Raw genomic sequence first — 23,327 nt, 5'->3', positions numbered from 1 at the left:
GGGGGCGGACAGGAGGAACCACCCGGGCCCCGCCTAGCGCATCCGAAGTGCTGCGGGACGCGCGCACGGGCAGGTCCCAAGGCCCGGGGGAAGAGTGGCCAGAGTGGACCTCTCGTTATCGTCCCGCAAGCTGTCACGTCCGGGGCGGGGGTGGGGGAGAGCCACACCCGCCCTCCCCGCCGGGCACCCCCCTCCGACAAGGGCCTGGGCCAGCCAGGTCGTGGCGCCTGGGTTAGCTCCTGGGTCCCACGGCCGGCGCGTGCGCGCGCGTGTGTGTTAAATAGGAAGGAGAGCTGACCTCCAGGTAGCCCTTCCTGCCGTGGTGCGGGAGAAGTTCGATTTCCTCACCTTTCCTCTTAGCTTAGCCTATCACTCTCCCCCACCAGTGCAGGATGGGAAGCCAGGCGGGGCAAGGAGGTGACCGCTCTCTCTGGAGCCCCAGCCAAAGCCAGGTCGAAACCAAGAAAGATTCCTCCGGGGTCCGGAGTCAACTCCGCAAACTCCACCTGTCGAACTGTCCTCAGATGAGCAGCATTAGTGCCGTCCCGGGGTGGAGACCTCACTATCTCTGTACTTCCCTAACTACCTCTCTAAATGCCTTGACCAGGCAGGTTGATGAGAACGGGGACGCCAGATAAAATTATGAAATAAAGGAATTTGCCTTTGGTGTCTGGTTCCGCCTCCCTCGCTGCCCACTCCTCTTCCATTATCAAGCCAATCCTACTGAAACTTGTCTTTGTTTACTTGTCAAACAATCCTTGAGTGGCTACCCCTCAGTGTCAAGGCTCAGGCAAGGCTCTACCCCAAAGCCTTGGGGGAGGGGGAAGTTCTGTGCTTTTAAGGTGCCCATTGGCACTCCTGGTTACTATGCATGTGAATTAACAGGAAGGCCTAGGGCTCCCCAGCTTTGTCCTCACACCCCAAGTTACCAGGGTCTAATGGGCTTTTAAAATGTGACTTTATTCGGTTTAATTTCACTCCCAAGAATCCACAGCCAATGTCTTGAGTCTTGGAACATTTTCCTTGAGGCCTGCAGCCCAGGGGGCTGCAAGGGCCACCCACTCCTCTCCCCAGACTCACAGGGTGTGGGGGCAGGGGAAGGGGCAACTGAGAGCCTGGTGGAAATGACAGTGTATTTTCGTGTGTACCATTTGCTAAGTGACACCTTCTCTCGGGACCTCTGTCTTCTTGTGTTTAAGGAGGAAGTTGGACTAGACCAGCCTTATCCAACAGATCTACCATTCAAGTGACAAATGCAAGCCACATATTAAAGTTAAATTTTCTAGCAGCCAAGGTGTGAAGAGCCCCTAGTCCAGGGAAATGGGGCTCAGCCACAAAAGGGGCTGCCCCCTCCCACGTTCGTGAAGAATCTGGTGCTAATCCGTTCCTAGAAGACCTGCTTCTGGGTCAAGGTTCCATACGCAGAGAAGCTTCATTGCTGCAATCTACTGAAAGTCAGCCCTCCACACAAAGGTCTGTAAAAATAATAAGTAAAAATAAATACAAAATAAAAAATTTTCTAGAAGCCACATTAAAATAAGTAAAAAGGGGGGGACACCTGGATGGCTCAGTCGGCTCAGTATCCAACTCTTAACTTTGGCTCAAGTCCTGATCTCGCAGTATGTAGTGAGATCCAGCCCCCTGTCAGGCTCGAATGGAGTGTGGAGACTGCTTAAGATTCTTTCCCTCTGCCCCTCTCCCCCACCCCCACGGCTTGTGCTCACTCTCTGTGTCTAAAATAAGTAGTAAAAAGGGGGAATTGATTTTAATAATTTAACCCAATAGATCCCAAACATCATTTCAGTATAATCAAGCTTTTACAAAAATCTCAGTAAGCTAACTTACATTCTTTTGTTTCAAGCTAGGTCTTCAAAACTTCAGTGTATATATCACCCTTAGCACTTGGGAGTTTGGAATAACCACATTGCAAGTGCTCAGAAGCCCCGTGTGGCTAGTGGCAGCTGAGGCATTTTAGGACCCTGAATCACCATGCCTCCAGGTGAGGTTGGTGATGGCCAGAAAAAGCCGTCAGGTCCAGGAGGGAGTCAAATCAGAGAGAACGTGTCTTCGGGGATTTCTTCCCCTTTTCTTGTCTTCCCTGGGACAAGAAACTCCAGGAAACCTAATGCGCCGGGGCGTTTTGTTTTTCCTGTTGCTTTCTTGTTCTCTCGGTGACATCTGACAGGCTGCGCGTGTGAGGGCTTTGTGGGGAAAAGCTGCCCTTGATCGCCTGCACCCACTATTCTTCACTCTTTTAGTGTTCGTTTAAATTCCAGCTAGTTAACACACAATATAATGTTAGTTTCAGGTGTACAATTCAGTGTTTCAACACCTGCATCCAACACCCGGTGCGCATCTGGACAAGTGCCCTCCTTAATCCCCATCACCCATTCAGCCCATCCCCCATCCACCTTCTGTGGGTGGGACCATGAGTCTATTCTCTACAGTTAAAAGTCTGTTTCTTAGTTTTCCTGTCCCCCCCCCACCCCCATGATCTTTTGTTTCTTAAATTCCACAGTATGGAGGTTCCTCAAAAAGTTAAAAAACAGAACTACCCTTTGATCCAGCAATTGCACTACTAGGTATTTACCCCAATACACCCATTATTATTCACTTTGCCACTGACTTCAGAGTTCCCTCCTTGTTCAGTTACCACGGTGTCTTCTACTCCCTGCTTTTAACTTCTTTTTCTCCTCCCATCCCTTTATCAATTCGCCAGCCCAGCAGCCGGCCTGGACAACCCAGAACACAAAATTTAAGGAAGCACTTAGCCCTGAGAGTGAGTGCCTCCTTAAATTGTGAGCCCCTGAGAGTAAGACTTGCTTACCTCCTCTAGCCCCAGCCCTGTCCCAGTGCCCCAGAATCCCCTGGGGTCTGGTTGGGGGCCGGGGCAGGGGGAGGGGCGGGTCGTCGAAGTGAGTAGGAGGGTGGAAAAGCTTAGTAATTTTGAGATGCCCCTGATGGGGACAGGGTGAGGGCCAGTAGAGGAAATAATTCATTTAGTAGGTCTCTTTTCCTACTAAAACAGTCTGGAGAACAAGGTTGAAGGCCCTTGGAAATCAATAGAAGAAATGGTATAAAGGGTGTCTGGAGACTCAGGTATGACTCCAACTCTAGTTAGCCTCCTTTGAGTGTTACCTGGCTTCAAGTGACAGGTAGCATTGTTAAGGGACACAGAAGGGAAGCTCACATGACTGGAAATGAGGTGAGAAGAGAGAGCCTCATAATAAGGGTGCCTTGTTCCCCCAAAAGAGAGGCTGGTCTGATGCTGGGGAGGACCTTCGTTCAGCTGCAAGGCCGGCAAGGGGTCATTTTCCATGGGATGGGCCCGGGTCAGCCTCCGTCTGGGTGTCCCAGTGCCCAGTCCCTGCTGACACCTCCCTTCCCTACTCCACCGCCCAACATCGCCATGATCCCCACTCTTGATTGCAGGAACAAACCAGGAACAAGCAGCGCCCTGGTCCTGGCCCTTTACCAAGGGAATTGTAATTACTGTTTGGAATTCAGGACTGCTCAGGCCCAGAGTTTCCCTTTCTTTCCCTTTATTTCTTCATTCGCAAGATAGGAAGGTGCCACCCATTCCCCCTCCCTGGCCTCGATTAAATCTCACTTAATTTAACCTCACTGAAGCACCTGAGTCAGTTGGAGAAAAGGACAGGGGGATTTTGCTCTAATGGAATTGCACTAGTGACCCACAGCTCCCACTCTCCCTGTGAATAGTGGCTTTTCCATTCAATCGTTAAATGATACAGGAGGCATTGGAGAGCAAACTGTACCAAGCACTGTAGGGAATATAATACAAGTATGAGAAACAGGCTCCTTGGTCTCTGTCCCCTGAAGGGAATTTCCAAGTTTATTCAGCCATTTAGCAACGGTGGGTGATCTTGTGTATGGCTGGGGGTGGGAGGGGGACTCAAAAGATAACTGCCTCTACGTTGCTCAGTTTGGCAGGGAGGTAGCCCATAAGGAAACAAAAGCAATGCATTCTGTCAGGTGTCACATGGGTGAAATACCCAAGGACCACAGCTGGGCACAAAGGCCCCAGGTAGCGCCCCCCACGGCATTCAGCGTAGCCCTCACCCGGGGGAGAGGCTTCAAGGGTGAGTGAGAGCTTTTCACATGGAGAGGGAAGAGGGCTGAGGAACAGGGAGTGCGTTCCAGCGCGGAGGGAACAGAATTTGCCAAGGCACAGAAGTGTGTGACAGCTGTGCCCATTAGTAGATTGTGAGCACAAAGCGTGGGCAGTGGGGGATGAAGTGGGACAAGTAGACAGTGGCCAGACAGAGCGTGGAGTCGCAGACTCCTTTTTTTTTTTTAAAGTTTATTTATTTATTTTGAGAGACAGACCGTGTGGGACAGGGGCAGTGAGAGAGGGAGAGAATCCCAAGAAGGCTCCACACTGTCAGCACAGAGCCTGCTGTGGGGCTCACGCTCACTAACTGCAAGATCATGACCTGAGCCGAAGTCAGACACTTAACGGACTGAGCCACCCAGGCTCCCCGTCGCAGATTCATCTTGGAAGCAGAGGTCACTGAGGCGTGAAGGAGGGGACCGACCTGAGATGTGTGAGATGGACAAGCCACTCCAGTGGCCCTAAATCCAGTGACTTCTGTCTTTATAAAAAGGGGACGTGGAGACAGCAGACCCAGAGGAGACTGAGAAGAAGGCCGAGGGAGACGGGCAGAGCCCGCACTTTTCAACTGCCACAGGCCAAGAACACCAAGGGCAACGACAACCGCCAGCAGCTAGGAGAGAGGCGTGGGATAGTTCTTCCCTTGGAGTTCCAGAAGGAGTTCTGCCAGTACCTGGATCACAGACTTTTAGCCTCCAGAACTGGAAAGAATGAACTTCTGTTGTTTTAAGCCACTCGGTTTGCGATACTTTGTTCAGGCAGCCCTGGGAAATTAATACACCCCTGCAACATAGGCTGTCTCGTGTCTGCCGTGGGGTTCTGTGAACTTCTACGAGGAGCCTGCCTAGTGCCGCGGGAGTCTCAAGGGCTTCATGCCGAAGTGGCCTTGGTCTCCCCTTCCCACCGCCACCAGGTAGAAGGGAGAGAGGTGGAATGCGCACAGGGTAAACATGTGTGGCTCCGGAGAGATGACACTTGAAGCCTCGGAATGCAGCCTGCGGGGAACCAGCGCTCGTGTCTGCCTGCCTCCCGTCCCTAGTTAGGTGGCAGTTGGAAATGCCACGGTCACGGCCCAGACTTCCCCACTCTTTCTGGGGTTGGCTTGAATGTCGTGCTCCTACTCAGGGCCCTAATTCGGAGGAAAGTTATGAGCCGAGGCTGCCATGCTGACACCAGAGCGGCACTGCCGGTAACCCCAAGGCTGGATTAGAGAATCTCGTCCCATCAAGTGCCCAGACTGGTTAGTGGCCTGAAACCCAATGCAGCTCCAGGAGTCTGCACCTTCCACCCAGTGGATTTGCCTGACCTCTCCTTCTCCTCTCTCATTCCTTTCTCCCTCCTCCCTTGCGTTCTCCCTCCCTCCCTCCGTCTGCCTTCCTCCCCCCCTTTCCCTCTCTCCCTCTTTCTCTCTCCCAGTCTCCCTCTCTGTTTCTCTCTCATTCTCTCCCTCCCTCCCTCCCTCCCTCTCTCCTCCTAATAAGACCTGGCCTGAATCCCACTAATAGATCAAGAGCCCGTTTCCTCATCTTGAAAGAAGGGAGCCCACGACATCTAATTCACGGTGTTGTCATGAACATGGAATGGAATTACATCTCGCGCCTAGGAGGGATTCAGTAATACTCATTTACTCATTCTTGGATTTCTGGCACTGAAGGCAGGAAGGCTGCTCCTGGAGTCTGTACGTGACAGACAAGCAAACTGGTGATGCTGGCAAAACCGCCTTTCGGCGCCCTGCCTTTGTCAGGCTTCCCCCTCACTTCCAGTTACCCAAATGTTCTTGTACTTTCCGTATGTGGCTCGAGCAAAAAAAAAGAAAAAAAAAATCATTCAGACTAAAGTGTTACAGGACTGCCAGGATTACAGTACTTTCTATGTAATAGAATGGCCTGCTATTTTCACTCGGCAGTAAAAAGGAACAAACCACTGATACATGCAACACCATGGATGAATCTCAAAAACATGTCAAGCAAGAGAATAAAGGGTACCTACTGTATGCTTCCAGTTGTATAAGATTCTAGGGGCGCCTGCATGGCTCAGGTGGTTAAGCGTTGGACTCTTGATTTCAGCTCAGGTCATGATCTCACGGTTCATGAGTTCGAGGCCCTCATCTGGGCTCTGAGCTCACAGCACACAACCTGCTTCAGATCCTCTGTCTCCCTCTCTCTACCCCTCCCCCCCCCCCAAAATAAATAGATGTTTAAAAAAAATTTTTTTTTTAATTTTTTTTTTTCAACGTTTATTTATTTTTGGGACAGAGAGAGACAGAGCATGAACGGGGGAGGGGCAGAGAGAGAGGGAGACACAGAATCGGAAACAGGCTCCAGGCTCTGAGCCATCAGCCCAGAGCCTGACGCGGGGCTCGAACTCCCGGACCGCGAGATCGTGACCTGGCTGAAGTCGGACGCTTAACCGACTGCGCCACCCAGGCGCCCCTAAAAAAATTTTTTTAATTCTAGAACAGGTGGAATTTGTCTATGATGACAGAAAGCAGATCAGTGCTTGTTCATGACCAAGGGTACTTGCTGAGGATTCCCACGAGGGAATGTTTTGGGGTAATGGATGTGTTCTAGTCTCTTCATCATGGTGGTTGTTACCCAGCGGTATGCCTTTGTCAAAACCAGCAAGCTGTGCCCTAAAAAAAATGAATGCATTTTAGGCCTTTTGAAGAGGTTGATGCTTGGGGGCACCTGGGTGACTCAGTCGGTTAAGCATCTGACTTCAGACCAGGTCATGATTTCATGGTTTGTGGGTTCAAGCCCCACATCAGGCTCTGTGCTGACAGCTCAGAGCCTGGAACCTGCTTCTGATTCTGTGTCTCCCTCTCTCTCTGTTTCTCCTCCGCTCACACCCTGTCTCTCTCTCTTTCTCTCTCTCTCTCTCTCTCTCTCTCTGTCTCAAAAATAAATAAAAGATTAAAATTTTTTTTTAAAAAGGTTGATGCTTAACACTAAAAAACTCATCCCTGAGAGTAGAATTCTAGGGCAAGTGAAGATAATAGATCCAGGCCACAGAGGGCATTTCAGGAGAACATCCTGGATTGACAAAAATCTTTCCAGGCATAAGCTATTTTGGAAATGTGGTTCAGACACCTGAATGTTTATAAGACTCTGTGATTACCCACACTCCCACCTGTTTGTTCTTCACTCCCTGATTTGAGACTAGGTTTAATCACACAACAAATATGTATTAAATATCTCTACATGCCAGGCACTCTCCCAGAAGGTAGGGCTTCCACAGTGAACAAGACAAAGTCTGTCCTCGTGGCGCTTACAGTTTAGTGAAGAGAATAATAATGAATAATAATAATAAGGTAATACATAATAAAATGATAATCAAATAAATAGAGTATGTTAAGCACAGTTGGGAGGAGAGGCTGGAGGAACCGATGCTACTTTACTCTCTGCTGTCGGCACAGAGCCCACTTCAGATCCTCTGTCCCCGTCTCTCTCTGCCCCTCCCATGCTGGTTCCCTCGCTCTCTCAAAATAAATAAATAAACTTCAGGAAAAAAAAAAGTTACTAGATTCTGAATACATTCTGATGATAAAGGCAACAGAACTCAGTGAATTGAATGTGGGATATGAAAGGGGGAAAAAAGAGTCAAGGATGATTCTGAGGTTTGAGGCTTTGGATATGCAGTTGTCCCTTGTACAACGTGGGGGTTGGGGCATCGACTCCCTCCACAGTCAAAAATCCAAGTATAACTTTTGGCTCCCTCCAAAACTTAACTGCTAATAGCCTACTGTTGACCAGAAGCCCTACCAATAACATACACAGTCGATTAACACGTATTTTGTATGCTATGTGTATTCTATACTGTATTCTTATAATAAAGTAAGCTAGAGAAAAGAAAATGTTACCAAGAAAATCATAAGGAAGAGAAAATACGTTTACAGTACTGTGTTTATTGAAAAAATCCTTGTAGAAGTGGACCCGTGTGGTTCAAAGTGGTGCTGTCCAAGGGTCAACTGCAGTTGAAAAGAAAATCCTTTTGGTACATGTGTTTTCAAGAAACAACTAGGGCCCTTATTACTAAATTATTCTCTAAACTAAATGACCATGGTTTGAAAATAAAAAATGAAAAAGTGTAGGCTACGAAACTGCTTTGTGCCACACCCATCTGGAAGAGGCAATTTCAAAAATATAAAGACTTAAGGGGCACCTGGCTGGCTCAGTCAGTGGAGTGTGCAACTCTTGATCTCAGGGTTGTGAGTTCAAGCCCCATGTTGGGCGTGGTGCCTACTTACAAAATAAATAAAATTTGGGGTGCCTGGGTGGTGCAGGCGGTTAAGGGTCTGACTTGATCTCAACTCAAGTCATGATCTCGGCTCAGGTCACGATCTCACGGTTCGTGAATTCGAGCCCCACATCAGCTCTGTGCTGATGGTGTGGAGTCTGCTTGGGATTCTGTCTCTCCTTCTCTCTGCCTCTCCCCTGCTTGTGCCCTCTCTAAAAATAAATAAACTTTAAAAATAAATAAATAAATAAATAAATACTTAAAAAAATATATATATAAAGACTTAAATATTGAAACTTCTGAGATGTAAATGTTTACGGGGTCGGCTGTGAGATGAATATTTGAAACTGGGATGATCCCATAAAGTGCCATAAACCACCAACTTTTTCTAACAGAATTTTAGAAGCACTTTCTCATTGATTCTCAAAAGAATCATGCAATTATAAATTATTTCTTGGTCAAGCCACTTGCGCCATCATGGCTGAGCTGGGTGAACAGGAACACTTGCAGAGTGAAGCAGTTGTTTGGTGACACAGTCAGATATTAACACTTAGAAACTCACATGAAGTGTGTCAGTCCCTAGAGTGGTTTAGAATAAGTCGGTCATTATTTAGCCAAGGGGGGAAAATGTAGCAGGAACATCAGTGATAACTTTTTCCGCATTGTTTTTATCCTCTCTGGTGCCATCTTCCACAAGTTTAAAGTCATCAGGGTTTTCTTCACAAGTGTTTACAAGCGATGACTCATGGAGAGTCCACTACAGAACCACAAATTCTCTCCTCTGCCTTTAACCCACAACATTTATCTCCCAGCAAATAAAAAAAGATGAGAAAACATTTCTACTCACATAGATTGGGACCACTCCAGAGTTTCAACTTAGGAAGACACAGAAGGCCTTTATTTCTAAAACTGTTTTCAAATTAATGAACTTCCCAAATGCCCCAATCTCCCTATGTCCCTGATTTGGTAGGCTTGGCTAAGACCCATAGAAGAAAAAGGACTTGCTCAAAATTTACTTGATGAGACAGTGGAACTGAGAAAAAAAATACTCCTACCAAGATAAGAAGGTCAGTAAATAACGTCCATTCTCCCGAATGCGGGAGAAATATTTGGCTTTCCAATACAAGTTGGTCTGAGGTTTTGAAAATACATATATTCTTTAACACAGCCTCCATCACGATTTCCTGAGTCAACAGAAGTAATAATGAATCACCTGAGGGGAGAAACTGGTAAGAACCAAATGCTGATTGAAGGCCTATTTTGTGTCAGAGCCCCTTTCAGCACAAAAGCACTAAGGAGAACGATCCATGCATCCATGCGTTCTCTCAATAAACTCATACAGAACAGCTATTATGTGTCAGGTGTGTGTAGTGTTTCAGATGAAACAGAGTCAATGAATAAAAGGACTTTATCCAAATCAATAAATCACCTTTGCATCAAAATGCCCTCAGTCTCCTCTCTTGAGTTGGAAAATCAGCAGATTATCAACAGATGATCACCTTATCGCCTGTTCCTTTAGTTGCTAAGTTTATTCAGTGTGTTGGTGGGGGACCCCAAGGAACGTGGCCAAAAAGGCTGTGTCCCCTGGGTGGTGGGGTACAATGAGAAGGGTCCCCATCTGCTATCCAGTCCCAGGCCACATCTGAATTTGATTCTGGTCTCATGCCAGAGATGGTCCAATGGTTCCAGTGGACACAGGAGACTAATTAACTGACTAATTCCAAGGACAACATGGACCCAAACCAGAGTGAAACTCCTGTGGAAAGATTCTGGGCTGGCACTCAGGGCACACCCCAGGGCCCGCCAGCAGGGACAAACTGCCGTGGCAACTCCCAAGCCGCCCTAGCCGGTGGCAGGTGGAGAGCAGAACAAGGATGCCATTGGGCCCATCACTTGCCTGCCAGCCATTTCCTTATTTCTCTTGTGCTACCCAAACCACAACTGTTTGAAACACCCTTTCAAGAAACTGATGGGTGTGACCTTGGGAGGGAACAGTGTAAATAGGCACTGACAAAGGTGAGTATTGAGAAAAGAAGATGATTTTAAGGGAAAATGGGAAAAGACACAGCCACCTTGCTCTTGTTAAAGATGAGGGCCCCAGATGTCTCTGGATAAGAGTTTCCCCAAACTAAGGCTTGTCCTAGATCCCCTGGGAAAGAACTTCTGAAGTGAGACCTAGAAGACCTAGGAAAAGTTTATTTTCCCATTGTAAAGAAATATGGCTCTCTTCCCACAAAATAACTGTGTGTGTGTGTGTGTGTGTGTGTGTGTGTGTGTGTGTGTGTGTTACATACATCTGTGCTATACAATGTTGAACTATTAATATTTGGGGGTGTGGGTAGCACTTGGCATAATGTGTTTGGCCCACAAGAGACATCAGTAAACAACAGCTGTAGGTGGGAATAACCTTGACCAATGATAATCCTGAAGTTCAGAGAGACAAAGGGACATGGTTTAGGTCCCAAATCTAGTTAACTGGGGAGTCAGGACTAGAACTCAGGTCTCCAGACTCCCCTTCCAGGCAGCCAGCTATTTAACACCCTAAACCCACTTCATGACTTATTGAAGGAGAACAGGACAGTGAACTCTTTTACATTCTGCATTTTTAAAAATCTGCATTTTTACTCCCCCACACACAAAAAAAAAAAAAATGGAAGAAATTCCCTTGATATTCTCAAAAACCACCAGCATTCCCCATTTTCTGTAGTGCAGGGGCTCATAAACTGAGGTCCATGGACCACACACACACACACATACAAATACGCGCACACACACAAACCAAAGGTGGATTTCAAGTTGAAAACCCCTCTCCACTGTCAGAAATGCATGCGCATTTTCCTTGAGAAAATGTCCATAGCTTTTGTCACATTCCCAAAGGTAGTCATGGAGGGATCAAAGGTCAGAACCACAATTAGCCTATGTCTCCTCACACCGTACTTGCCAGTGCAGATCAGGTTTTCCCTGGCTCTTTTAAAAGGGTGTCTCTACAAGTGACATAATGGGTACAGCAGCAATAGACCAACAAAGTTCTGGCTGAGAAATCCAGGATCAGCCTAAGGGATTAACATTTCCCTATTTTGGCATACGATTGGAAACATTTTCGTACAACCAATAATTTTTTCTCTCTCTGTAAAATACATCAGAGAATATTCATAAAAAGGAATAGTTTCTTTTTCCTAAGTTTATTTATTTTGTGAGACAGAGAGCGTGTGCTCAAGGGAGGAGCAGAGAGAGAGGGAGACAGAGAATCCCAAGCCGGCTCTGCGCTATCAGCACAGAACCCAATTTGGGGATCGATCTTACGAACCCCGAGATCATGACCTAAGCTGAAATCAAGAGTCAGGCGCCTAACCAAATGAGCCACCACGTGCCCCAGGAATAGCTTCTTTTTAACCAGTACTATGAATTGGATGTTTGTGTCCCCCACAAAGTTCCTATGTTGAAATCCTAATTCTCACACATGACAATATTTGGAGATGGGGGTCTTTAGGAAGTAATTACGGTTAGATGAGGTCATAAGAGTGGGGCCCTCCTGATGGGATTAGTACTCTTTCGAGAAGAGACACCAGAGAATTTGCTTGTGCTCTGTGTGTGTGTGTGCACAAAAAATTGAGCTCATGTGAGCACACAGCGAGACGCGGTCTCCTGCCAGCCAAGAGAAGAGGCCTCACGTGAAACCACCTTACCGGCCCCTTGATCTCAAAATTCCAGCCTCCAGATGTGAGAAAATAAACTCTGTTGAGTAAGCCCCCCAGTCTGTGGTGTTTTGTCACACAGCAGCCTGAGCTGACCAATACGAGTTTAGTTCCTTGTTCATGACAATGACCGCTGGCATCCAGAGTATTCCGTTTCCACAGCACATGGGCTTTCTCTGTCTCATTTTGAATCTTTACAGACACCCTTCAAAGCAGATGCCATTTTCCTCATTTTACAGATGAGGAAACTGAGGGGTAGGTGGCCCTCATGTCGTTGGACCTTCAGAAAACAGAGCAGCGCCCACACAGCCCAGCCCCCAACCCCAGAGGCAGCCCGTCCTTCCTCTGCATCCCTCTGCCCTGGCCTCTTGGCCCAGCACATGACTGACATTGCAGGGACACTGAGGCTGTGCTCTCTGCCATGTGTTCCCCAGCGAGCTCTGCCCTGGCCTCCCTGCTGGCCTCGCCCTGCTGAGCTCATTTGCAGCTGGTGTTGCCCTGCGGCCCTAAACAGTCTGCTTTTTAGACATTTGGACATTTAGGTTTGGCAGGGGCTGCAGATCCTCCCTTAATTTCCCTTTCCCAAGTGAAAATAGCTGACCAACTGACTTCACTGGGGCCAGGCTGGCATCTCTTAGCAAATGTCTCCATTCACAGCCTGTTTTCCATGATTCATATTTGGTGCTATTATTGTATTTCTACACATCCTAAGATGCGTAACAGATCTGTCAAATGGTTGTGTCTTTATTTAGTAAATAAATAAATAAACCCCCCATTCCTGGGGTTCCAGCTCACCTGTCATGTTCAGGGCTTCTGGTGGACAAGGCCAGGCTAGTCTAGGACAGGCTGGGAAGGGCATGCTCTCAGCCCCGGGTCTCCTGCCCCCAACCCCACTCCTGCCAATGCCACATCCTTCTCCATATCTCCTCTGTTTTCTGAACACCTTCCCACTTCTAATCTGCTCTTTTGTCTTGTTCTGTTCTAAGCCAACACCTGTTGGGCACCTTCTTATTCCAGGCACTGCATTACGTGTTTTATATCCATAATCACAATCATTTTGCACTCCAAGAGGCTGATAAACACATTCATGGCAAGGGATATAGGACAGATAAGGTTTAATAAGTTACCCCTGGGGCACTTTGGCGGAAACTGGATCTACACCAAAGCATGAGGCTGTCACTGTGAATATGAAAGTATTAGCAAGCCAGGTAAGGAAGGAAATGCATGGTTTGGTTTAGTTTGGTAGCCTGGAGATGCTTTCCTGGAAGACCCTGAGTCATGTTATCAGGTGTTCATTCACCTGTTCCTCTTTTGCGAGACTGTTGGCAAATGTCAATACTCACTTTGATTCAGCACAATGGTACATATGAAGTACCTACTATGTGAGGGCCTTGTACTACTCTTGCAACACAAAGATCTCTACGCAAAGGAGGCCCCTGAACTCCTAAAGCCACAAAAAGTTCATGAATGTCTCTTTACAATTTTCAAGAGAGAAGTTTTGTATCTTCCTGAGATTGTCAAGGTTCTTCGATGCACTAGAGGAGAAGAGCGGCTGCTTTACAGAGTTAAATTATAAGGCAAGCCCTCAGATCGTAAGATATTTTGTCAGAAAAAAAAAGTAAGAAAATAAAAACAGAACTAATATATAAACACACACCTAAATGAAGCCCCCTCTCTCTGTTACCATCTGTCATGGAGGCATGCCATGGCCATGTGGAACAGAAGGACCCTGTAGCCACCTTCACTCCTTCCTCTGATGGTCACATGGCATCAGTCTGGACTCTAACAAAAGGAGTGGCTAAGTTATTCTACCTGAGGCACTTGGCTGAACTAGAAGGCCAGGAACTGACCCCACTCTGACCCATCTCTTATTTAGCCTTGTCCATTTGGTGTTCATTTATTGTTACTCCTTATAAATCAACTATTTATTTTTCTTGGCTAGGTTTCCCTTCAATGAAAGGAGTTCTCAAGATAAACAATTTTAAGTACACACACACACACACACACACACACACACAGACATTCATATTGTAACTGAAGACAACAGACCTCTGGTTTAGCCATCTGGTTCATTCATTCACGTATTCAATCAGTATTTACTATCCTACCTGGAACCAGGCTCTGGAGTTAAGGACATAAGTAAATTAAGTCCTGTGTTTAAGGCCCTCACAGTCTTAACAGGAGAAACAGACGTAGAAATACAGGATTGCAATAAAATGTGAAGAAGTAAATAAACTGGGAATTTAATAGAAAGAGAGCAATTTCTCCTGGAGGGTTAAGGAAAGCAGGAAAGATTTCACTGTAGAAGTGAGCTGAAGAATAAGTAAGATCAGACATAACAAAGAAGACACTCAATATGTGTGTCTCTCTACAGGGTTGTTCTTCAGTCCTGCCTGCGTTCACTCAGCAAATACTAATCCAGGGGGCCTGGGTGGCTCAGTCGGTTGAGCGACTCTTGATTTCAGCTCAGGTCATGATCTCACAGTTTGTGAGTTTGAGCCCTGCATTGGGATCTGCACTGACCGCACAGAACCTGCTTGGGATTTTCTCTCTCCCTCTCTCTCTGCCCCTCCCCCACTTACTCTCTATCTCTCTCTCTCAAAATAAATAAAAATAAACTTAAAAAAAAAAAAAACAAATACTAGTCTAACACCTATGGGAGCTATGCACTAACTTCCCAGCCTTCAACTCTGTGATGGTAATAATGCATAGTCAAAGCACCCATAGGGTGTGCCCTCGCCCCTTTCACCAGACTGTAAAAGATAATTTGCATTGCAAACATCCTGGTTAGGGTGGAGGGCACCTTATGAGCAGGGGTTTGTGAGAAGTTTGTAAGACAAGGTAAAATCTACTTTCACGCCTGGCTAAGTGAAAGCCAGCCTTTGACATGAGCTACGTCAGGAAGGCCCATCTAACCCCCAAATCTCTTGCCTGAACCCTGTCGATCTGCCCGAGGGGGGGGGGCCATGAGCATTAATAAGAGTCTTACTTTGAAATGCTAGCGTGCCAAGAAATGGCCAGCACATGAATCTGGCTTTTACTGCTCATACCTTGTGTGTAAGTATAATGCAATTCTCCCGTCTGCATAGTTGCTAGCCATCTCCCTGCTTCGGAGCCCGCTTTGCCTGCACCTGTGAAAAGCCAGCCATATGCAGTACTGATGCCTGTCCATGGCGCTGAACCAAAGTCTGGTGACCACTGACGGGTGCGGGTACGGGCGCCGGGTGTGAAAGCTCCAACTTCTTGGCTCCAGTTGGGTCAGGTCTCCTTACCCCACTCCCCACTTTCAGGCAGCCCAGGCAGAGACCGACCACCCACCTTCCTCAGCTCCCTCCTCTGCCCTGTCCAGCCATCCCACTGATCTCCCCCTGGGAGCACTTCCACAGGGAGCCCGAACTACAGCTTCAAACAGAGGAGGCACTGCACCAGGAAGCCAGAGAAGGAAAATGGAAAGGCCTGGAAAATAAATCCCCAATGCTTGACCGTGTTGCCTTGGGAAGGCCCTTTGAGGAGGAACACAGAGGCCTGAGGCAGCGTATGTGCAGGGTGACTGGCAAAGCACCAGTGTCCGGGGTTGTTATTATTGCTACTCTTCCACGTTCCTCTCTAGGCCTGTAAGCGGCCGACAACCACGGCTGCCATCCACGGCACCCTGGGACCAGGGCCACGTGCACGCTTTCTCGTTTAATCCTCACAACGACCCAGTGAGGCAGGAATTACTTGTATTCCCACTTTACAGGGAGGAAACTGAGGCTTAATAAGGTTAATAACCGGCCCAAGGCCACAGACCTGGGGGGGGGGGGGTGTGGAGCTAGGACCAATCCCAAGTCTCTCTGGGCAGAGACCGGGCTTAACATCACCAGGTCAGTGGAGGCTGATGGTCGCTCTCCAGGGGTCTCTGTGGATTGAAACTACATCTCTGCCACAGAGGACAGCCAGAAGGGAGGCTCGGCCCCACAGGTCTAAGGCTGCACTCCCCAGTGGTGCTCGCTACGGCACCAACCTCCTCCCACAGGGCTTCTGAAGGAAGCCAAGAAGTCACATTTCTCCTCACACAATGTTTCTGATGATATCACTCCAAGGAGAGAAGAGGCCCCTCCAAGATCTGTTCTGAAAGGGGGCACAGCAACCTAGTCTTCTCAGGGAGACAGCCCTGACTTGAACTGCAAGTAGGCTTTATCACCGACTCTTTGTTCACTGAACATTTCAGTAATGGTGATCTCTGGAACCTCAGCTAGGCATCAGCTTCTGTGCCAGGCCCAGGGTTACCAAGATTAAAGTAGAAGCCACAGCCTCGCCCTTACCCTCAGAAAAGGTAGCGGCCTACTTTGCAGAGGACATAGGTAGGTAAACTGGGGCTACGATGTAGGAAGCGCTGAAAATGCGAGGCAGCTCTGGGTGGGTTTGGCACATAAGCGCTTATGCAGTTCTTTAAAAACTGTAAGCTTTAATTCCTCAGCAGTAAAATGTGGATAATAGGACTTACCTCTTCGGGTTGCTGGAAAAATTAAACAACAAATATATGTGGAATGTGGAATGGAGGACTGTTCCTGGTTAGCTCCTGAATACATGCCAACCTTCACAACATGGGGTGGGTGACTTAACACTTTCCTCCTCAGCTGCCCAATCTGTAAATCAGGGCTAACGCATCTTCCAAACTTCTGGCTCTGTCAATCCACAGAGGTCGCCTGAAAACTCTGAGAAGGTTTTCTGGAGACAAGGGACGGAAAACTGTCAACCCTCACAGGGCTTCCTGTAAAGCTGGGAGAACAATATACACCACATGTGTGAGTCAGTGCAGAATTATATGGCGCCTACGTTTCCAGCTGGAACAGGGGTAGATCTGGGAGTGACCCACAAGGACTGGAATAGTAACAAGAGGCTTCCACAGAGGTGGGACCTGAGCTGTGCCCTGAAGAACTTGTAGGACTCTGTCAATCAAGGCCCCGTATGGACCCAGGATCAACATGGGGTGTTGGTGGACAAGAGAAGAGATTAGAGTAAATCCTCTCAGGAGTCATTTAGAATATAATCTAGACCTTCTGGGTCCCCTAATTCAGCGCGTAAAAACACCAGGCTCATTCTCTGCCCTCAGTCCCAGCAGCCACCCTTGCCTCAGATGTGTCTTCTCAGGATCCCATTCCTCCAAGTAGTAGCCACTGGGGTCGCTTGTTCCCAGCTATGCTCAGATCTTCTAAGAACTATGGACTCCATAGCCAACCTGTGTCCACAGAGGATGTTTGAGAAACACAGCTTGAAAGGGCAAAGATGCCCCAACAGAGTAGCCAATCAGATCTTACTAGTGTTCCACTTGCCAAATAAACTAGGAAAAGCAAACACTCCCAGTCTGACCCAAAGGAGAACAAATGAGGCAGCTATGAGAAAATGGAGTGTGATCCTTTGAATTGAGTTGGAAAAAAAGCTCGCCTTCAAGGAAAATCACTCTCCTCGTGATTTTTCCCTTGGATGCAGTGATTTCTGGGGGAGCACATCTATTATTAGCAGTTTCAGGCATAAGCAATGGAACTGGAAACCATACCTCCCAGCTGAACCACCCCTGCCGAGTTACTTGTGACTACTTATCTGGTTCCATCAAATGGTACATACTAAACCTCTGCCTATATAAACAAGTAAAAAAGGCTAATTTCCTGGCAGGACATTCCTGTGTAATTAGTCAGCAACTGCAGTCCCTTCTCCGTCACTAACTAGCACCGTGACCTTTATCAGGTTCTTCTCTCTCCATCCCCATTACCATAAGCCAGGCCACTATGTCCCTCTCATGGACCACAGGAGCTTCCAACTCATCTCTGTCTCCCCCAAGTATTCCCCACCCTGGAGACCTTTAATATAGAGATCTTCCTAAAATCCCAAATCTGGCCAGCTCTTCCCTCCCCGAAATCTGCAACATCTCTTCTATTTACTTTCTCCGTACAACTTACAAAGTCAAGCTCTGGCCCCTGCTTCACATTCTAGACTCAAACCTCATCCTCCCCCATTTAGAGTCCTTTGTTCCAGCCATATTTAGCGGTCCATGTTTCTCTGTGTAATACTAACAATAAACAACACTTGCTGTTTTTCTATGTACCAGATATTATTCTAAAGAACTCTTCATGCATTGCTGATTAAATCATTACAGCACTAGTAGATAACAATTATGATGATCTCCATTTCACAAATGGGGAAACCGAAATCTGCAAAAGTTAAATAATTATCCAAAGTCACCTGGCAAGTAAATAGTAGAATTTGACTATCCCATGCTTATCATCCCCCCTTCTTATCTCCATGTCTGTATAAGGGGTTCCCTCTGCCTGGTAGGCCATTCCCTCTCTCTTCCTTTCTCTTCCCCACCCTTTCTTCACTTGGCTAACTCCAACTCTTCATCTGAGCATCCCCATGTATATATCTTCTCTGAGTTTTCCCTCCACAGACAGCCCTCTCGCCTCAGTAGTAGTAGTTAGTCTCCAAAGATGGCACCCAATGAATGATCCATCCTGATACTCCTGCTTCGTGTAGTTCCTTCACATACTGAATCTTAGATGACCCTGTGACTCACGACAGAGTATGGTAGATGCGATGCTGAGTAACTCCTGGTCCTCGGTAACAAAATGCCTGACAGCTTCCACCCAAATCTCTTGGAACATTCACTATGGGGCAAATCAGACACTATGTAAAAACTGTCTCATGCTGTGAGGAAGCCAAGGTAGCCACGTGGAAAACTATGTGGAGCTGGAAAGATGCCCCACCAATCCTCAGCTGTTTTAGTCACTAAAGGCCATGTACCAGATATATATAAAGAAACCATCTTGGATGTCTAGCTTGGTTGAACTCTCAGATAACACTAGCCTCAGCCATCACCTGACTGCAACTATAGAGAGACTCCAAGAGGGAACTATGTAGCTAAGTCCCATCGACCCACTGAACTGTGATTTGTTATTTTGAGCCACCAATCTTTAGTGTGGTTTTGTTAAGCAGTAATAGATAACCAAAGCAATGGGGATACAGTGGTGAACAGCTGAGTGTGTCTGCCCCCAAGGAAGTCTTAGTCTAATGGCAAAGATGGTCAAACAAACAGGCAAGTACAACATGGTGTGATGAGTTTGGGTGATGGAGAAAGAGTAAAGGAATGACAGTTCAGTCAGTTCAGTCCTTAGCACAACCAAGATGAAAATAGATGAAAGAAAGCAATACGGTATGGTTGATAAAAGCATGGGCTTTTGAGTCAGATGAAGTCCAAATCCTGGCCTTATACTTGCTTTCTGAGCTACTTAAGGAAAATTTCTCAAACTTTCTGAGCATCACCTTCATCATTTATAAAATGGGGATAATAATACTTAGTTTAGAAGATAGCAGTAAGGGTTAAGTATTATTTGTAATGTTTATCACGTAGCTTATTATATGGTAACATGCTATATAACATATATATCACATGTAACTAAATATAGTTAATTACCAAAAAAGAATATGTTGCAACAATAACCTCGACTTGTCAAAGCTCATGTCAAACTAAGGAGAAAATTCCCTCTACACATGGAACTTACCTCCATATTGTACATTTTATGACTAAATCGTTAATTATATTCCATTTACTTGAAAGCCCATATTTGGGGGAAAGAATGAAGAGGAAGATTATGGCTTATACTCTGATGTATACTAAACAAGAGACTAGACGGGGTACTCTTGGAGGGCAGGAAGCAAATCTTATTCATCCTCATACCCCATGCTGATCATAGCACCTGCTATATGGTAGCTGCTTGCTAATATAATTTGAATGAATGATTGAATGAATGAAAAAGAGAACTCCCAATTACTGAGCACGTACAAAGTGCCACAACTAGGCTGAGTATTTTACCTAGAATATCTCTTTGACTTCTCAAAACCACCCTATGACATAGGCAATATAGTCACTTCTGATTGAAACCACTCTCCAGCATTGAACACGTAGTTTAATACCACTTGTACCATAAACTTGAGGCTGATCTTTTTCAGAAAGCAAAAGTGTGGCTTGACCCAACTGGCTAGAGAGAAGACTCACTGCCACACAGAGCTTATCTTCCAATTATTACATAACTATGTGAATACCCTTCGAAAGCTAAAATAAGCTGGTGAAGGCAACGTAGCTGATATAAATGCCCAGTAACTAGAGCAGAATGAGGGCCGGGCATGTAGATCCCTTCAAGACCATAAGTGAATTTGCAATTTATGTACTCCAGGAATCCCGGTCTGGGAGATCAAGCTAGATGTCAGGAGACAAAGAACCTCTCTACAAAAAGAGAAGGCTCTGTATTTTAGCTCCCTGCCAAAGAGGGGAATGTACCTATGTCAGTCTGGGTCCAGTCAGGAGGCAGAAACCACACAGTAATTCCAACAGGGAAAGTTTAGTTTTAAATTTAAAGACTTATGAGACTGTGATAGGAGCATGGTTATCAGATGTAAAGAGAACTATAAAGGGTACTTGAGGGCTGAGGGAAAATATCCAAGGAAAGACAAACTTGAAGGGGAGACCTCGTCCCAAAAGCTGGGCTTCAGATTTCATTGGAGAGGATCTGGTTGCGGCCTACTGGATGGAGGAGAAGTTTACTGGGTTGCCCAGGCCAGCGCGGGTCCACAGTTGCTGCACAGACAGGAAACAACTCCTCAGGGCACACGCAAGCTAAGGCTGCTGGACAGGTGTGCAGAGGGAGTTGGCACACCACTGCAGGACTGAAGCATGCCAAGCCACATCAGGAAGGCCACAGGAAGGTGGTCACTGGGCCTGCATCGTCTCCAAGAGACTGCACATTCTGAGCACACAGCTAGGACACAACACCGCTGTCCTTACAGATCCACACCACTGACCACCCATCTAAGCAAGAGCAAGACAGGAAAACCACAAGGCACCATAACTAGGAAGAAAAACCTACAGTTTCCTCTTCAAATTCCCTCCCTTTCCCTCTACTGAGACAACTTAACAACATTCTCAGCATGTACAAGAAATACTTACAGTCTAGTCCATCATCACAGAGCAGGTACTGAAGGGTGTGCATTCAGAGCTAAGAGGCCGTAAAGTGATGACTGACATAGTACCTATGTAGGAAAGGAAAGCAAATTAATACTTCACATGGAAAAGAGAATAAGCAGGTGCTCTTTCCATCCTATTACAAAAACACAATGAGGCATATTCTTAGTAAGACCGCTGTACCAGGGCTCTCTGACAGTAGTACACAAAAGTGGGCATGAATTTAGGTGCCCAAGTTTACCCTGCCTGACAGCAATGTTAGAGTTCTGTTTTGTTTTGTTTTTACATTTATTTTCAAGTTAGTTAACATAAAGTGTAGTCTTGGCTTCAGGAGTAGAACCCAGTGATTCATGTCTTACACATGACACCCAGTGCCCATCCTGAAAAGTGCCCTCCTTAATGCCCATCACCCATTTAACTCAGCCACTTTCCTTCCTTCCGGCAACCCTCAGTTTATTTTCTGTATTTAAGAGTCTCTTATGCTTTGCCTCCCTCTCTGTTTTTCTCTTATTTTTCCTTCCCTTCCCCTATGTTCATCTGTTGAATTTCTCAAATTCTACATATGAGTGAAATCATATGACATCTGTCTTTCTCTGATTTATTTCACTTAGCATAATACCCTCCAGTTCCATCCACACTGTTGCATATGTCAAAGATTTCATTCTTTTTCATTGCCAAGTAGAATTCCATTGTGTGTGTGTGTGCGTGTGTGTGTATACATACCACATCTTCTTTACCTATTCATCAGTTGATGGACATTTGGGCTCTTTCCATAATTTGGCTATTGTTGATAGTGCTGCTATAAGCATTGAGGTGCATGTGCCCCTTCAAATCAGCATTTTTGTATCCTTTGGATAAATTCCTACTAGTACAATTGCTGGATCATAGGGTAGTTTTATTTTTAATTTTTTGAGGAACTTCCATACTGTTCTCCAGAGTGGTTGCACCAGTTTGCATTCCCACCAGCAGTACAATAGGAGTCCCCTTTCGCCACGTCATTGCCAACATCTGTTGTTCCTGAGTTGTTAATCTTAGCCATTCTGACAGGTGTGAGGTGGTATTTCATTGTGGTTTTGATTTGCATTTCCCTGATGATGAGCAATGTTGAGCATCTTTTCATGTGTCTGCCATCGGGATGTCTTCTTTGGAAAAGTGCCTATTCATATCTTTTGCCCATTTCTTCACTGGATTATTTGTTTTTTGGGTGTTGAGTTTGATAAGTTCTTTAGAGATTTGGGATGCTAACCCTTTAATCAGATATGTCATTTGCAAATATCTTCTCCCATTCTGTTGGTTGCCTTTTAGTTCTGTTGACTGTTTCCTTTGCTATGCAGAAGCTTTTTATCTTGAGGTCCCAGCAGTTCACTTTGGCTTTTATTTCCCTTGCCTCCAGAGTCATATCAAGTAAGAAGTTGCTGTGGTCAAGATCAAAGAGGTTGCTGAATGTTTTGTCCTATAGTATTTTTATGGCTTCCTGTCTTACATTTAGGTCTTGCATCCATTTTGAATTTATTTTTGTGTGTGGTGTAAGAAAGTGCAACCTTAGAATTTGAAGACAGATCCCAGAATGTTCTAATTCTCCTCAGTGATTTCATATGGCTTTGTCATCACTGTTCTACCTACATGCTTTATCAAGCTAGATATAATTTCAGCCTAAACTGCCCTGCCTCCTATCTCCTTGAATGTTTCTTATGTAATCGAAATGTATGGATGTCTATATATAGTGATGATCCCGACAACAAATGTAGACTCCAATGTCAAGATTATCTGCCATTTCTAGAGTTCTACTTTGCAACTGCACTAAACTTCTGATCACTCTGGTCTACTGAAACGTGGTAGAGTCAGAGCTTCTTTATTTGTATGCTAATTGTTTTTCTGAGCTTTGAGGACTGCTTTGTGTCCAGAGAGGATTGGCTTAGTTTCCTAGGACTGCCATAACAAAGCACCACAAACGTGGATGGCTCAAAACAACAGAAATCTATTCTTTCACAGTTTTGGAGGCTAGAAGTTCTAAATCAAGCTGCCATCAGGGCTGTGCTCTCTCTGAAGGCCCTAAGAGATGTTTCTTCCTGCCTCTTGTTACCTTCTGGGGGTTGCCAGCAATCCCTGCTGTTCATGTTCTCCTACTTGCATACTCCAATCTCTGCCTCCATCATCATGTGGCCTTTCTCTTGTGTGTCTTCTGTCTCTGTGCCAAAACTCCTCTCTTCTTATAGAGACACCAGTCATTGGATTAAGGCCCATCCTTATCAAGTATGATCTCATCAAC

At 46.2% G+C, this 23,327-nt stretch overlaps 1 long non-coding RNA gene across 1 annotated transcript in view; it reads right to left on the bottom strand.

Annotated features, from left to right (window-relative positions):
* Window positions 1-967: 967 nt before the first annotated feature.
* Window positions 968-23,327, bottom strand: part of LOC115518476 — a 44,088-nt gene continuing 21,728 nt past the window's right edge. Inside the window, exons 2-3 of the long non-coding RNA XR_003970277.1 lie at window positions 21,044-21,126; window positions 968-1,475 (exon numbers count right to left, since the gene is read on the bottom strand). This is a non-coding gene — a long non-coding RNA (uncharacterized LOC115518476). The remainder of the gene's footprint in view (window positions 1,476-21,043; window positions 21,127-23,327) is intronic.

Source organism: Lynx canadensis, chromosome B4 (assembly GCF_007474595.2).
Source record: "Lynx canadensis isolate LIC74 chromosome B4, mLynCan4.pri.v2, whole genome shotgun sequence".
In the NCBI taxonomy this organism is placed as follows: domain Eukaryota; kingdom Metazoa; phylum Chordata; class Mammalia; order Carnivora; family Felidae; genus Lynx; species Lynx canadensis.
Note: the sequence above shows the minus strand (reverse complement) of the source record. Positions and strands in the feature narration are given on the sequence as shown.